The sequence below is a fragment of the Lissotriton vulgaris genome, chromosome 1_1 (genome assembly GCF_964263255.1).
Source record: "Lissotriton vulgaris chromosome 1_1, aLisVul1.2, whole genome shotgun sequence".
Taxonomy (NCBI): Eukaryota; Metazoa; Chordata; class Amphibia; order Caudata; family Salamandridae; genus Lissotriton; species Lissotriton vulgaris.
In genome coordinates, this window is record NC_141685.1 from 792241967 (window position 1) to 792259001 (window position 17035).

Here is a 17035-nt window from a genome sequence, read left to right on the forward strand (position 1 = left end):
CTGACACAAGCCCTCGTCATCAGCTGACTGGACTACTGCAATGCCCTCTACGTAGGAATTGCTGCATATCTCCTACAGAGACTTACAGAATGCTGTGGCCAAACTCATCCTCGGCCTTCCAGGAGAACCCACATCACACCCCACCTAAAACTCTACTGGCTCTCCATACAGAAGAGATGTCAATTCAAGCTGTGATCCACATACACAAGGATCTACACAACCAAGGATCTGCCTACATTAATCACAGCCTGACCTTCCACTAAGCGTCAAGAACACTTCGCCTCCCTTTTACTTGCCCATACTTCCTGCATCTACCAAACCAGAAGTAGAGGATGCTCCTCCTCCCACAGAAAAGGAGATATTTGGAACATACTCATCACACACCCCCAGACCATCACCTCACTTTCAGAATTCTTAATGACCCTCAAGACCTGGCTGTTCGAATATGCCTCCTGGACCAGCAAGCGCCTGCAAGTGCCTGGATACCCTATCGGGTAATTAGCCGCACTTTCTAAATCCTGATTGACAGATAGTAAACAGTAGCACTCTAAAATGCTTTGCAGTGCAAGGTATGGAACCCACTAATAAAGCCTACCACACTAGGTAGGTGAGTATTCATCATCAAAGAGTATGTGAATGTATGTCAATTCCATAAGAGACTTAGCTTTTTGTTCCTGGAGTTTTGTACTACTCGCATGTTTATGGATTTTTACGGAAATTGTACAACAGTCCTTCGCTCCTGTCACTCCCTCCATATGGTGTTCGCTATGTGTGTTGTACTAGTCCTGTAAGTGCAAGAGAATTGTGTTCTCCTCCTTCTGCTACTGCCACTTGTTCATTTATTACTTGTGTCATGGAAGGTTGCGCTGCTGCTATAGATGTACCTTTATTGTGTTGTGAAGCTCAGATTAAAACTTACAACTCAGCATAGGAAACATGATTCAAATTGCCAATGCTTGTTTCAATGCATTATATGAGTGTAAGAGTAAACCCTTATAAAAATGTGCATGCAGAGTTTAGTTTTGAAGTTACATGTGAAACAAGCAATTCTTTTAAAATCAATTTGGCAACTGTGTAAAATATTAAACCATAGCTGTCAATCAGCCAATTGCTGGCATTTCGGCCAAGAACACATTGTATGCTGGGTTTTGAAAGCCCATGATGAAACTGTTAAAAGCAAGACTACAAGCCCCAGAATGCAACATGCTGTTTGTGTGAAGGGAAAAAAGAAAATGCAGAAGGTATATGCTTTAGCACCAAATCGCAGAGTGCAAGGCAAAAATAAAACTTTTCTTCTGGCTTTCTGCTTTTTAGGTCTCGGCTGGCGATAGCAGCGCGCATGCGTTGCAGTCGGCATTCGAGGGCTTCTTGGAATCAATGCAGATTCCGAAGCTCTCGGAGGCGGAGTTGAAGCTGGGTAGCGCCATCTTCCACGAAAAACACTGGCTTGTGATTGTAAAGGAGGCTTCTTAGTCCTTCCTAGTTGCCTTCTTATCTCCTCTTGCCTTCGCCCACCGGAATTGGATCGTTTACTGGCAGCGTGACACTCTCCTTCATTTGTCGGTACGCACTTTTTTCTTCACATTCGGCTTTGGCAAAGTCAGCTGCGTGTTTATTTGCGCATCGCGCTTTCACTTAAAGTGAAAGCGTGATGCGAAAAGAAACAATGCGAAAATAAACACGCCGCTGACTTTGCGGTACAGCGCTTGTTTTACTTGTTATTACTCAACGGAGCGGGGCACTCGCAAGGGACACCAAGCTCACTTTATTTATTTACAGTGTCGGGGCTAACAAAGTTACTAAGATAACATGCAATTTCAGCTTCGCGGGAGAATGACTGTTTGTGTCACCAAGGTTTACATTTATTTTTTTTAACATTATTTCTAACGATCAGTTTTAATTTTGCACCAAGACGGTAAACAGTCTCTCTCCTCGGTCCGCCTGTTTCGAACCGCAAAAGAATCCAGCCCGCGTGTGACCTTTTAATTCCCGCAAAAACTGAGCATTTTATTGTATTTAAATATAAAACTATATGTTTCAGTTTAGTGGAGAACGGACTGGTTGTGCGGCCATTAACTCGTCTCCTCTCATCCGCCAGACACGTGTCAACGGGCTCCCGAAGGGCTTCAGTCTCGGCTTGTCGTGTTCATCACACAAACTTTCACAGCAGGTACAGAATATTCCCCCTTAAACTATTTCAGATCAACATCCAAACCTGTACAGCAATCATTTATAGCATAAATCACACGCCGTGTAAACAGGCACCGCACATTTATTTCTCACCGACTGATAAATTTGTTCCTAAATTAATTCATTGTATTTTTTAAGGCGTTTGGGGGGGGGGGGGGGGTTCGAAAGCTGCCATTTTATCAGATGTGTGGGTGCAGAAAACTGCAGATTTATTTGTAATATGAAAACTAAATAAAAAGCAAATACCAAAAAACCCACAAAGTGCTAATAAAAAAAATCTTTTGGGAAAATTTGAGGTCCTTCTGTCGGGGAGACTGGTGGAATAGCCAGTTTCTGGAGCAGGATAACAGTAATATGTGTGATTCAATCGAATATCTCTTTCCATCGACCCGTTTTTTGTGTTTCTTTTTTTATTTTTTATTTAGGGTATGAAACGTATTCCCTTAGGCTCAGTGCAACACCTTTTTTGCCAAGGTAGTTACAGCTTGGTAGGGATCACACAATATTGAAAAACATTTGTTTTAGATAAGAAGCTGGTGTGTGTGTCCCTTTCCACGAAGACCACTGTGTTTTCCTTCATTTTCTCACAGCCGGGGAGGGGGGGGGGGTGGGGGTTGGGGGGATGAGAGTTGGTTGGATGGACCCCATGCTCCCCTTTCCATATACGATGATTTCTAGCTTTTAACAATTACCAGCCAGTTCTGCTAGGAAAACTCGGCAATCTGAGCACTTATTCATTCCATTGGCAATTCTAGCTAACCAGTTACAACTGGTTACTACTGGTCCCATTTAGATTAGGATTTGATTTTTTGTACTACATAAAAAGGCAAAATAAATAGTGACGTTAGGCAACAGACGCCATTAGAATGCGTTATAGCATTGTAATGTAACCGGTACCTACCGGAGTGATTGTGCAAAAGCCCTACATGCTTCACCCATGCACGTCAGAAACGAGATTCCATCAAAAACTAGAGACTGGAATGGTTTCCAAGAGTTCTAGCAGGACAAGCGCCGCCGTTCATGATCCTTTCCTAGTTGATACTAAGGAGGGGGTGGGGTTCGCTTAGATAAATGTATTGCGCCGTATTTAGAATGCTTCTGAGAGGCTCCCTGGCGCTCAGTAATATGCGTCTGTGCATGTGGCGTGGACCGTTCTGTACATCAAATGCAGTGTTTACTAGCACTGTACTGTCACTCACTGAACAGAGGACCCCGGCCTTCCCTTAGCCCTTTTCCCTCAGCGACATCCCCACCAAACCCCGCTTCACCCCGTGGCCCCGAAGGCAACACATTAACCACGCTTGACTTAGATGCCACGTTTCATAGCGCTGCGCCCCGCTGCGGCTCCTCGCAGCACATAGCACCGAGAGGGGCCCCGGATTCAGAGCTCCATTGTAGGATGAGCAACCCTCAGTAAATTTCACGGACAGTCCGTTATTTTAGTATGATGTCACAAGGCGTCCCTAATTTGAGGTCCCCAAATTACGGATGCCTTACAGACATCATACTAAAATCGAAATGGGAAATTTCAGTAGGGTATGCGGTTTCCCTAAAAGAGGCCCAGAGTGAAAAGCTTTCACTCTGGGCTCTCGCACCTATCTTTCAAACTGTAGAGGCTGCCTACAGCACCCCTCCCGGACCTCGCGCAGACTGTGGTGTGGCCAATTGTCATTCTGAGAGTGCAGCTGATTAGCGCTTATCTAATGACAATGGTCCCAATTGTAGGGACAGCATGAGCCTAACATTTGTCGGTGAAGATGGCTGACGACAAGGATTCTACACCAAAGCTGAAAGATCTGGTTTCTCTGAAAGATAAGTAGGAAGGATTGCAGCTTCGGGTGGAGGAGGAGGAGGTGCAAGCTGGCGTAACCCAGGAAGGCTCGTTGCTAAGTTGTCCATTTCTGAAGGGCTTCCTTGCGGGGTATGTGGTGGCCTAGCTCCGAGCCTCAGCTGTCCCAGGTTTTGCTATTTGTGCCTGGTGCTATGCAGCTCAGAACTATGCTGTTCCTTATGTCAAGCAAACTATCCGTGATTACCTTAGCTCTTTCAAGAAAGAGAGGTCAGACGAGGAAAGCACCCCATATATTGCAGCTCTCATGCTGCTAACCTTATACAATTTACAATGTGCACACCTTTTCAATTAGAGAATTGCATGCTGTTTTATTGTTGACTCAGCAGGTCTGCTCATACACTACGAATTAGGAGACTTAGTTTTGGGGTCTATACTGGAACTAAGGAGCCTTTTCATTTCCTTTTCTGACCTGAAGACTCTTAAGATATACTTGTACTATTTTAATAGTTGATGTATAAAGAAAAAGTTAGCTTTAGTTCAGCACAAATCTCTCATAATGGAAAGCGTACATTACTTCAACTGGTTTCCAAAAGTCAAGTTGTTGAGGATGCTTTTTCTTAAATTCTAAAGTATCTCTGAATTGCAAAGCAGATGAATGTAGGCCTGCTTCAGCCAGGTTCATACTCTGCTTCTCAATGCTACGAGGTCTCTGCTGCAGTGTTTTCGTTTGGGAAGATAACTTCTGTCGCCTAGTTTCTTGAGAATATGGTTCTGTAAGAGGCGGCAAATAAGAAACCCTCCTGCTCTATATTCGGCAAGTGGTTTGGTGCCTTTACTTTATTGTAGCATTGAAGTTTTGGGTCAAATTTCAAGGTCTTCAGTTTTAAGTCTGTAAGATTTAGGACGGACTGTATTAAGTATGGCCCAGAATTATCAACTATCTGCATGCTTACCAAACCAAGTGTATTGTTCCACAGGTCTGAATTTGCTATAAAATGTGCTGTCCCTTTCTTGCTTTGCTTAATGAATTATGTAGAGAACTTGCTAGTGACAGCGTGTGGTGTGCCTTCTCCTGCATCAGACTAAGACAAGGCAATCCGCTTTTGTCTTGGCACCATGCTGGAGAAAATAAAATAACTAACAGCGTTTTCACTGTACAGTTAAAAGTCAGATTTCAACATAGAAATAAAAAAATACTATTTAATGGTTATTGTTACATTAGCACAAATCTTGATTGCAGAAAGGGCCTAATGTCGCTTTGCAAAGCTGCGCACATTCTGAAAAACTGTGGAGTCCACGATTGTCTCAACCTTATATAAACTGATTTTGACTTTTATTTATTTTGGTTGTCTATTTACTTACTTACATATTATTGTGCCACCTCCTTTGATATGTCTGTAAAACGTATGTTTTGTCCCAAATTTTTGTCCTTAATTGTGACCTTCTGTCCTGAATTTTGACTTGTCCTGAATTTTTACACTAAAAGGCCTGAATTTGCACCCATGCCAGTTTGTCACCCTTAGCTCCACTAACCATTCTGTGCATGAAATTACATCTATACGAGTGGTACTTCGGCCTCTGGTCACACCCTGAAACACATGGTGCATCTATGCACACAGTCCCCACCCAGTCCACCCCTCCACGTTGATCTGATGGTTTTCGGGTGCCTCTTGCAGGGCGTGTCCACTGTCCACGGGTGTTCACCGCGGATGTAAAAAGTGTGGAATGGCATTGAAAACTGGTGCAGACGCAGCATGCATAAGTAAAACACCCCCAAACCCAGAGACAGATGGGGGGCTTGGCCCCGCCGTAATGTACTGCCATCTTCCGGTGCACGGACCAAACACATCAGGGCCAAGTACTGCCTTAGTGTGTGCACACACATTATGTCCACCATTACACACAAGAGTTCACAAGCACGGCCTACCCTTGGTGATACCTGTGCCTTGGATTACGTTGCAATGTATTGTACTGTGGAGCACTGTCTCACATTGTAATGTGTTGTGGTGCATTGCGTTGCGTTTTTGCCTAGGCTGTTGCATTGCATAGTATGATTTTGTTTTATTTGTTTTGCCATGGAGTGTGTTGTATCACAATGCATTTAGTGTATTACAGTGTGTCAGAGCGCATTAACTTGTTTTTCGTTCAGTTGCACTGCACAGCTTTATTTATTGTACTGCAGTGTACTATTTCATATTGTACTGTTGTGTCTTGAATTGAATTGCAATGCATGGTGTTGGATTCCGTTGTGTGTGGTTTTTGCTTGTGGTTGTGCTACACATTAGTGTATTGTGTGGTCTTATTTGTTTCTTATAGTTGTATTTTTATCATATTCCACTTTTGATTGCATATCAGTGTAGCCGGCAGGGGCGTGGCTAACATTGGTGCAACAGGTGCAGCTGCACCAGGGTCCAGGACACACTGCTGTATTTAACTACCCAGCAGCAGTCAGGGGCCATTTTCCGTGCTTCCACCTGGGTCCAGTGCAGCAGCACTGGCAGCGGGGTTACACTGCTTTGTTTTGCAGTGCACTGCAGTATATTGCATTTATTACATTAGTTAGGAATTTATTGAACTGTGATCCATTGGATGCACATCTGAAGCTATTCTCTCAGGACACAAGTGACGACTACCACCCCTGTCAGCAGGAGCTACTGCACCCCCTCCTGGCCGATAACAGAGGGAGACGAGTCTGGGCGCATCTGCCACTTGTCGGCTTCGGGGAGTCTGCATCCAATCTATGCGTGCACAACCTCAAAACAAGCATTGAAAATGCAATAGGTCTCCTTTAAGTTAAAGCCATTTGTTTTACTAATGGTATGGTACAGCAAGGCAAATGGCTTTAACTTAGTGAAAGGCGTCGAGACCTATTGCATTTTTAATGCGTGTTTATCTTGTATGTAGACCATCACTGGTTAAACAGCCCAGTGAGCGCGCAGGGGTGGCTGGTGACATTTGAAAGTGGTGGGCGTAAACTAATTTGCATATTGCACCGCAGCGATCGAGCGCAGCGAGCGAGCCCGAACCACCTTGCATCCATCCATACATCATTCATGCATCCACCCATCTATCCACCCACCCACCCTGCATCCATACATCATTCATTCATGCATCCACCCATCCATCCATCCATCCATCATGCATCCACCCATCATGCATGCATCCATGCATCCATCCACCCATCCATCCATCCATCCATCCACCCACCCACCCACCCACCCTGCATACATCATTCATGCATCCACCCATCCATCCATCATGCATCCGCCCATCATGCATGCATGCATCCATACATCATTCATGCATCCACCCATCCATCCACCCAACCATCCTGCATCCATACATCCTTCATTCATGCACCCACCCATCCACCCATCCATCCATCATGCATCCACCCATCATGCATGCATCCATGCATCATTCATGCATCCACCCATCCATCCTGCATCCATACATCATTCATTCATGCACCCACCCATCCATCCACCCATCCACCCATCCATCCATCCATCCTGCATCCACCCATCATGCAAGCATCCATCCATACATCATTCATGCATCCATCCATCCATCCATCAATCCATCATGCATCCACCCATCATGCATGCATCCATACATCCATACATCATTCATGCATCCACCCATCCATCCACCCACCCACCCTGCATCCATACATCATTCATTCATGCATCCACCCATCCATCCATCCATCATGCATCCACCCATCATGCATGCATCCATCCATACTTCATGCATCCACCCATCCATCCATCCACCCACCCATCCTGCATCCATACATCATTCATTCACCCACCCATCCATCCATGCATCCATCCATCCATCATGCATCCACCCATCATGCATGCATCCATCCATCCATCCATCCATCATTCATGCATCCATCCATCCATCCATCCATCCATCCACCCATCCATCCATCCATCCATCATGCATCCACCCATCATGCATGCATCCACCCATCCATCCATCCATCCATCCTGCATGCATTCATCCACCCATCCATCCATCCACCCATCCATCCTGCATCCATCATTCATCATTCATGCATCCATCCATCCACCCATCATGCATGCATCCATCCATCCATCCATCCATCCATCCATCCATCCATGCACCCATCCACCGAACAATCATTAATGCACCCACCCTGCATCCATCCATCATTCATGTATTTTTATGACCATATAAAAATAAATTATGGACTCTAACAAGCCTTTAGGATCGATGTTGAAGGATGTGCCAGTTTACATATTACATCACCCCTACCTTTTTATGCTGGAAACCTTCTACCGCCCATGTATTTGCTATCCTGTAAGCCCTAGGTATGTACTATACAAATTCACATACAAACATACACCAACATGCATGCAATAATAAATGCATATATCATGCTATTCCGCCTCTACCGTTTGTTAACATTTTGAAATTTTATAACCTTAGTTCAAAGAGTACATTATATTTGTGGTGACAGTTGTTAACTCATTTTCTGGAAAATGTTTATAAAATGAAATCTGTTGAAGGCTGTTGCAACTATCAAAAAAGAAATTCTGAGAATTTTTACATTTCCAAAACCCCATGCTGTGAAATAAACGGGTGACCTGGAATAGACGCACACATTTCTGCAGCAGATGCTTTAACACACTGAACTATCTCAAGTCATTTGTGCAAGCTAGTTTACTGGAACACCGAAAAACACACACTTACCTTGCTGCCGGTTCCGCACACGTCACAGGCTCACAGCGCCCCTGGCCAATCCTGGCGCCAGGGGCACAGGTACCCTCTTGCCCGCAGCACGCCCATTAGGGCTCCTGATTGGCATGCGCAACGCCGCCAAAACACAAGTGCGCAAGCGTGGGCACGGGTAAAAATTCACCCTCCGTTCCCACGCATGCCTACTTGTGTTGCCGTCTGTACAATCATGTCAATGAATCAACATGACGCCCGCCCGGCGGTCTGACGTCATGTTGATTCATTGACATGATTGTCATGAGGGAGCTGCGGGTGGCGTCGGGCAGGGGGGGGCTACGCCCCCACGCCCCAATGGACGAACCCCGCCTGTGAGCGAGAGGGCATAGATAGCCTTTCAATGCAAATACCCGCATCTCGCTGCAAACAGCTACCGTTAAAGCTCCTTAGAAAACCTGCAAAAGGCATCATTTACCACAAGAATGAGAGAAGCACAGTTCGATGAGATTAGAGACTCTCAGAAAGGAAAAACTATGTTCTGTCGCCATTATTAGCCAACACTTCCTCTGCCACTAACATCGTGCGATTTTGGCGGTGCCCTTACAATACTACCGTAAAGCGCCCAACGCTTTAGAAGCGCTACACGTGCTGCCTGCGGAGCGACCACGGGTCCAATCACTGAGGTACCTACCGCCTACCTTGCAACTTCCCTAGACTGGGACACACTACGTCAGAGGCAGCCAATAAACCGCGTCGGTCTCAGTCAACACTGCTGTGCTTTCTTAATAATTTTTTTAGGTAGTGCTTAAATAGCGCACGTATCACCCCCAAAGGGGTCTCAAGGCGCTGTACACATACCGCTGTGGAACCATTCCTGGCCTTTCCCTGTGAAGTGCCCACTCCTGGGCACCCCCAAGGTGAAGCCAGGCATCCTAGCGCTGTTGGGGCCGTTGTGGAGATTAAGCAAGCTATTGCCCAGAGTCACAGAGTGGGACTCCATGATTAGAATAGACACCGAGGCTAGAATGATCAGGTCCGGGGAAATTGAGCCCAAGACCCTGGTCTGGGCCAGACCTCTGCATCAGGGTCTGCCGCTCTAACCATTGATCCACACTTCAACGTCAGCATAACACACTTTAGTCAGAGACATTTCTAGTGATCTTTCTCTTTATACGAGTCAAAACGGACAGAAGCGTATTTTACACGGCAAGAAAACGTTCTGCCACTAGTCGCCTACCAGCGAATGAATAAAGATTCGTAATTGATCCTACAGCTCCACCTGGTGGAAGCACGCCAGAATCGGAGAACAGCGAAGAGTGATGAAGACCAACTCAATAGCAGCGCGTTTGAGAAAACGGAAAAAAACTCAATCATATCCTTAATAAAAGTGTTATGAATTCGGTGGACAACATAACTAAGGGGAATATCAGTCTCATGAGCAAAATCCCAAACAAACCGTGGCTGAGAACCACCTTTCCACTTAGAAGACCCTCTAGGAGTAGAGCTTCTCCGGGTGTTCAATGATGCCCAGAATAGGATGGGGCGGTGCTTGTGGGCAGTGAGATTAGTGTCGAGGCCTGTCAGAAGTGCATCGTCTGTTTTTATTCACATACCTCAGCAGACGTCGGAAGAGCCGATTAGCTTTCGTCTGGGAGCAAAAATGCTTACAGATGTTCCAGGGTGTGTTGATTGTTTAGGCGGGTACATCAGGGGGTTCCCACTACCAATCCGGTATCTCAGTGGACTCAGGTATCCACCACGGGAATCAATGTTTAAATGAATGGACACAGGTTTGAATACAGGTTCTCAGCTTTCCATCCTTCTGAGGTCATTAACATGTGTACCACTGGACTGGGTAACAAACATCTGATATTTAGCATCAAGATGCCCCAAGCAGTGCAGGTGACCTTTCAACTACAAGCGTTATGTCATGATATTAGAAGTGCCATGAGGCAGAGGTTCTTCAGATGAGCTTTCATGCTCGGCATAGGTATTTGTCGACTAAAGATGATGTGAATGGAATGAATGAATAATTTATTGTGGGATTACCTGAAAATCGTGACTGTTTTTCTCTTGAATTGCACAAATGTGTAAAGTGCAAGCAAATGTTTAAATCAAGTAAAACATATTGGCAACAAGAGACAATATATTTTTTGGTTCGAAAAACAGGGTGGTTCAAAGCATAAGCGTTTCCAAGTGCAGATTTATTTAGCAAATCAGTTCAGTTTGTTCCCCCAACTTACAGGGAACAGTAGCTGATATTATGGGCAGAGTATGTGGTAAAGTGCAGGCGAGAGAGTTAAATAAATTAATTCATACTGACAAATAAAAGACAGTAAACCTTTTTAGTGCATAGACGTTTCCAGATTCAGGTTAGCAAGTGAGTTCAGTTAGTTCTCCTAGAAGAGCCAGTGTTATGGGCTGAGACTAGATTTATTGATCGACCAGCTGCTCCTTTTTAAGTGGCCAGGCGGTGGTCATTAGTTGACCTGTTTTCACCCTAACTTTTCATTTAGCAGTGAGCGGGCCGGAGGTATACATTTCACAAACTTGGCCATGTCCATCAAAATTTCCAAGTTGTACAAGAGGTATAGAGCCTATTTGGTCGATCGAGTGCCCAGGTGTAAAAAGACTAGCCTCAGAAGGGGACGGCTGACGTGAAGAGCCAGGCCACAAAGTAATATATGAGCTAGTGCTTCACTTCTGTAAGCCTACAGTCTGCAGAGTATTATGTTTTCAGTCGTTTTACAGGCCGGGTTCAGATCTCTAATTGGAAGCGGCACCTGTCTTGCTCTTAATATTTGATTTAAGGAGCGTTTTCCCATGGCCTCGTACAGATGCGCCTTGAATGCCCGATTTATTTGAGGTGTTGTTAGGGAATCATGTGAGGGCCTTGCTTGGAAAGTTTCCATATCCAGTACACGTGAGCGGAGGTACAGTTGCTTTTTTATTGCCAATTTAATGGCTGTGTAATTAATGCCATTTGGATCCAAGTTCTCAACGGCGAGTTTCAGGCTTTCCCTCACAACTGTGAGCTTTATAGACTGAGGTTATTGCCTTTTGTTTACGATTTGTTTTATTACTGCTTTTGTGGTATTGTCAGGTGCAACTGTAGTCTGGTAAAAGTATTTCGCCAAAGTGGCCATGTATTCAAGTTTTTGTTTGACTAGGTCAAATTCGAGCCTAATCAATGTGTTCCTTGTGTGAGAGGGCAATTGGTACAATTTCTTGTAGTTCATGCATTGGAGCTTTTCAGGGATCGCCTGCTGAGCATAATTGACAGAGGGAAGAAGTTTTGTGCGAATCACCCTCCTTATAGCCATCAATGGACTATCAAGGGTGGGGTTCAGTTTACAAAGCATGTATGTGACCATCCTCCGGTCTTCATCTTTTGTAGGTGTAGTGTCGGTTTTCCAGTTTCGCTCAGACATGCTCCCAGGTAGTTGTAGTTTTGTGTGCATTCAAGCCTTTGTGACCTCAGTCACCATCTAGTGTCTCTTTTTGGGAGTAACATCCAAAGATCACAGTTTTTATTTTGCTTGTATTACCGGGGAGTTTGTTCTTTATGTTGTAGATGTTCAGGGCATTAAGGGCCTTTTGGAGGCTGACTTTCGCATGGTCTAAAAGGACAACATCGTGTACGTATTGCATGAGGTGAATATTCTGGTCTCTGATCCTTGAGTTGGCTAAATTCACACCAGACCGAGCCAGGACCAGGTCAGCAGAGTAATGATTCAATAGAATTGGAGCAAACACACAGCCCTGTTTTAAACCTCTATTTGCCATTTTTGCTGTTGCTATGTCCCCCGTGAGCTTGACCCTTACCCAAGTCCTGGTGTAAAGTGACACAATAGCAAGCAGTAATTCAGGGCAGATGTTCCACCTCTCTAGCTTCTGCCAGAGGATGTTCCGGACTACTCAGTCAAAAGCTCCGGGGTAGCCGATAAAACAGGTGAAAACAGGGAGAGATGTTTCGAGTTACCGCTAGGTGGGTTAGAAAAGAGGGCAACAATGCTGTTCACTGTTGATCCTCCAGCTCAAAACACTTTTTGATACAAGGGTAGCAGCCCCTTGAAGCCCAGTTTCCTAGCTCCTGCAGTAGTGCGCTTGTGTAGGCTTGGCCCTCAATGTATAGCAGTGTTATTTGGCGATCATTTCTGGGGTATCGTCACCCTTCTTGGGCAGCAGAAGAAAGCCCCTCCATGAATCCAGAACTTCAAGGAGTCTGCATTTGGCACACAGCAGGACAAGTGCTGCGTCCTCAAACTGCATTTCATCTCTAAATATTGACCCTGGTAGGACGTTTGGGCCAGGGGTGCCGTCCCTTCTGACCCTCTTCAAGACATTGCTGACCCCAAGGTCATTCAGTACTGCATGGTCCGTTGATGCCAGTGCTGTGTCAACATCAGCTTTCTCTACCCCTCTCCTGGGATCAGATTTGTTGGGGTGGCTCAGAGTGTAGAGGGTTTTGATGTGTGCAAGCCATTTTACTACTGGAACCGAATTTCCACTATTGCTGTTCCTGTGACATAAGGTCTGGAAATACTGCCAGAATTGTTGATGCTTATTGGCCGCTATCAAGTCAAAGAATTTAATCCACTTGGTCTCTTGTGCTTTTCTCTTGCACTTTTTTCTCTGTGTGCTCCCATACAAGGTGTCTATGTTATTTGACTGCCATCATTAGCTGCTTCTTTGTGGTGCTAGTTTACAATTTTCTGTGTGCCCTCTGTTTCGTCCTTAAATTAAGTGTGCTTTTTTTTATATCTGCTGCTGAACCCAGCTCATGAATCGCCTCCTTTTTAGGTCTCGCCTGTCGATGCGCATGCGCATCGAGCAAGGCGAGAGTATTGCGAGTTATCCACACTTTATCTGCACTGCAAGGAATCGTGGCGATTCCTTGCAGTGCCCGTGACTTTTAAGGTCAATGCGCATGCGCATTAAGCTTATGCGCATGCGCATTGACCTTAAAAGTCACGGGCGCGTGCATGTCCCCTCTCCGCCCCCTCCCCCGTTCCGCCCCCTCCCCTGTTCCGCCCCCTCCCCTTCCCGCCGTGTCGCATTTCTCCTCCCCCCTCCCCTCTCTTCCCTCCGGCTTGTTTGTTGATTTGACCCGCTCCGCCCCCTCCCCTTCCCGCCGTGTCGCATTTCTCCTCCCCCCTCCCCTCTCTTCCCTCCGGCTTGTTGGAGCTGTGTACACACTCATTTCCTTCTGTCCACGTTTGATTCCATTTCGAAACAGCACATACATTTACACATACAAAGCATCTTATTTAAGCAGTCCCCTGGCACACATTTCCATATCTTCTGCTTGTGAGCAACGTTCTTGTCAGGTTTTCTAGGTTGCACCTAACAGCCCGTCTTCATTATAATAATTAGCTAGTGAGCAGTACACAGTTACTTTTGGTATTTGAATCCCGTTTTTCCCAACTAAACAATTCGACATTTAATTAGTACCACAATATTCATTATTGCAGGCTACATAAGCTTTTTGCACTCCTCTTCGGAGCTTGGTACAAAAATAGAACACCTGGAGAATCAAGAATTTATTTACGCCATCTAAACCATTCCGACATGGCGCTATCGTGTAGTCCTCTTTCACTCTCGATTCAAAACGATCGCGAGCCCGCGCGGCTTTAAGCCGATCTGGTGCTTCAAGCATTCACCTTGTTTGTTGAACGTAGCAGACTAGGACTGTCACGGTTGATTATCGGTGAGTACCTACTCCGCTGGGAGGTTATGGGCTATCAGTCGTCTTCAAGCAATACAGTTTAGGCATTTATTGCGTCTCTTTGTTTCAGAGCGGGTTTTTTTAGACAGGTTCGTGTTTCTTCGGTGTTGAATGTAGCTGGTCGACAGTCTGACGGTCTTCCATCGGTGAGTGTAAACACTGCGTGGATTTAACATTTCACCAGTTTCTTTAGAATATTATTGCAGTGGGTGACTGTGGTTCTCTGTTTTCAGAGCGCAGTTAAAGACTCTCGCTCGAGTAACTTATGCGGACTGGCGTTCCAAAGGTCGGGTGTGACCTCACTGGCTAAAACAGCAGTTACCATATAGAAGTTATCGCTCAGTACTTTGGTGAGTTGAGCAACTAGCATCTCTCCATACTTACACGCTGTCTGAGTAGGAATGGTTGTCTCACGTGTGAGTTGCTCTTTGATTAGCAGACAGACAGAGTAATTCTTTTCCCAGCATGGGAACATAGCGACGATTTATTTTCATGATTATGTCAATAGCAACAGTGGATCACATATTGTGACAGTATTAGTTATTATTGTGTAGCAAGAGCTCCCTACACATTTAAACATTTACCACGACTGAACATTGTTTTGAATGCAATACACTATTAAAGGAATTCTTTCACGTAATCAGAGGTACTTATACTTCTTCAGGTTGCACCAGTTTGTGACTGTGGTTACACAGACACTACCTAGGCCATCTTATTTCCATGTGAGATTAAACTTTTCCAGAAGTAAGTAAGTACTGGAAATACAAGGTAGTACACACTTCCATTGGTAATTGGGACTTTAACTTGCACATTCACACAAATGCTTTAATCTAGAGTTTGAATTCACACACAACTGTCCTGCGATATTAATTCTTTCTTGGTGGTGGTCTCTATCAGTGGTTCATTTTACATAGGTTATTCACTGGGGCTTGGCTTGACCTACTTATAAGTCCATCATGGAATTTCACGTCGTACTCCCAGTTGTGAATTTTGTATTGTATTGAGATCTGCACCCTCACTCACCCTCAACACCTCACCCTCACTCACCCTCACCCTCACTCACCCTCACCCTCACTCACCCTCAACCACTCACCCTCACTCACCCTCACCCTCACTCACCCTCAACCCCTCACCCTCACCCTCACTCACCCTCAACCCCTCACTCACCCTCACTCTCACTCATTCTCACTCACCCTCAACCCCTCACCCTCACTCACCCTCACCCACCCTCAACCCCTCACCCTAACTCACCCTCACCCTCACCCTCACTCACCCTCACTCACCCTCACTCACCCTCACTCACCCTCACTCACCCTCAACCCCTCACCCACCCTCACTCACCCTCAACCTCACTCACCCTCACCCACCCTCACCCTCACTCACCCTCACTCACCCTCAACCTCACTCACCCTCACCCACCCTCAACCCCTCATCCTCACTCACCCTCACCCTCACTCACCCTCAACCCCTCACCCTCACCCTCACTCACCCTCACCCAACCTCAACCCCTCACCCTCAATACCTCACCCTCACTCACCCTCACCCAACCCCTCACCCTCAATACCTCACCCTCACTCACCCTCACTCACCCTCACTCACCCACACCATCACTCACCCTCACTCACCCTCACTCGCCCTCACACGCCCTCACACGCCCTCACACGCCCTCACTCACCCTCAACCTCACTCACCCTCACCCAGCCTCAACCCCTCATCCTCACTCACCCTCACCCTCACTCACCCTCAATCCCTCACCCTCACCCTCACTCACCCTCACCCACCCTCAATCCCTCACCCTCAGTCACCCTCACCCTCAATCCCTCACCCTCAGTCACCCTCACCCTCACCCTCACTCACCCTCACCCTCACCCTCACTCACCCTCAACCCCCTCACCCTCACTCACCCGCAACCCCTCACCCACACCATCACTCGCCCTCACTCGCCCTCACTCGCCCTCACTCGCCCTCACTCGCCCTCACTCGCCCTCACTCGCCCTCACTCGCCCTCACTCGCCCTCACTCGCCCTCACTCGCCCTCACTCGCCCTCACTCGCCCTCACTCGCCCTCACTCGCCCTCACTCACCCTCACTCGCCCTCACTCACCCTCACTCACCCTCTCACCCTCAACACCTCACCCTCAACCCCTAACTCACCCTCACTCTAACTCACCCTCACTCACCCTCAACACCTCACCCTCAACACCTCACCCTCAACACCTCACCCTCAACGCCTCACCCTCAACGCCTCACCCTCACTCACTATGACTCACCCTCACCCTCACTCACCCTCACTCACCATCACTCACAATCACTCACAATCACTCACAATCACTCACAATCACTCACCCTCACTCACCCTCACTCACCCTCACTCACCCTCACTCACCCTCGACCCCTCACTCATCCTCACTCATCCTCAACACCTCACCCTCATCCACCCTCAACACCTCACCCTAACTCACAATAACACTCTCTCACCCTCACCCTCACTCACTCTCACTAACACTCACCCTCAACACCTCACTCACCCTCAACACCACCTCACCCTCACTCACCCTCAATGCCTCACCCTCACTCACCCTCAACACCTCACCCTCAACCCCTAACTCACCCTCACT

General features: G+C 46.5%; 1 protein-coding gene and 1 pseudogene across 9 annotated transcripts in view; one reads left to right on the forward strand and one right to left on the reverse strand.

The window, feature by feature from the left end:
• Positions 1 to 17035, reverse strand: part of RALGPS2 (Ral GEF with PH domain and SH3 binding motif 2) — a 1046762-nt gene that overhangs the window by 725172 nt on the left and 304555 nt on the right. The gene's annotated exons all lie outside the window — the stretch shown is intronic.
• Positions 3948 to 4334, forward strand: LOC147747840 (SLC35A4 upstream open reading frame protein pseudogene; annotated as a pseudogene).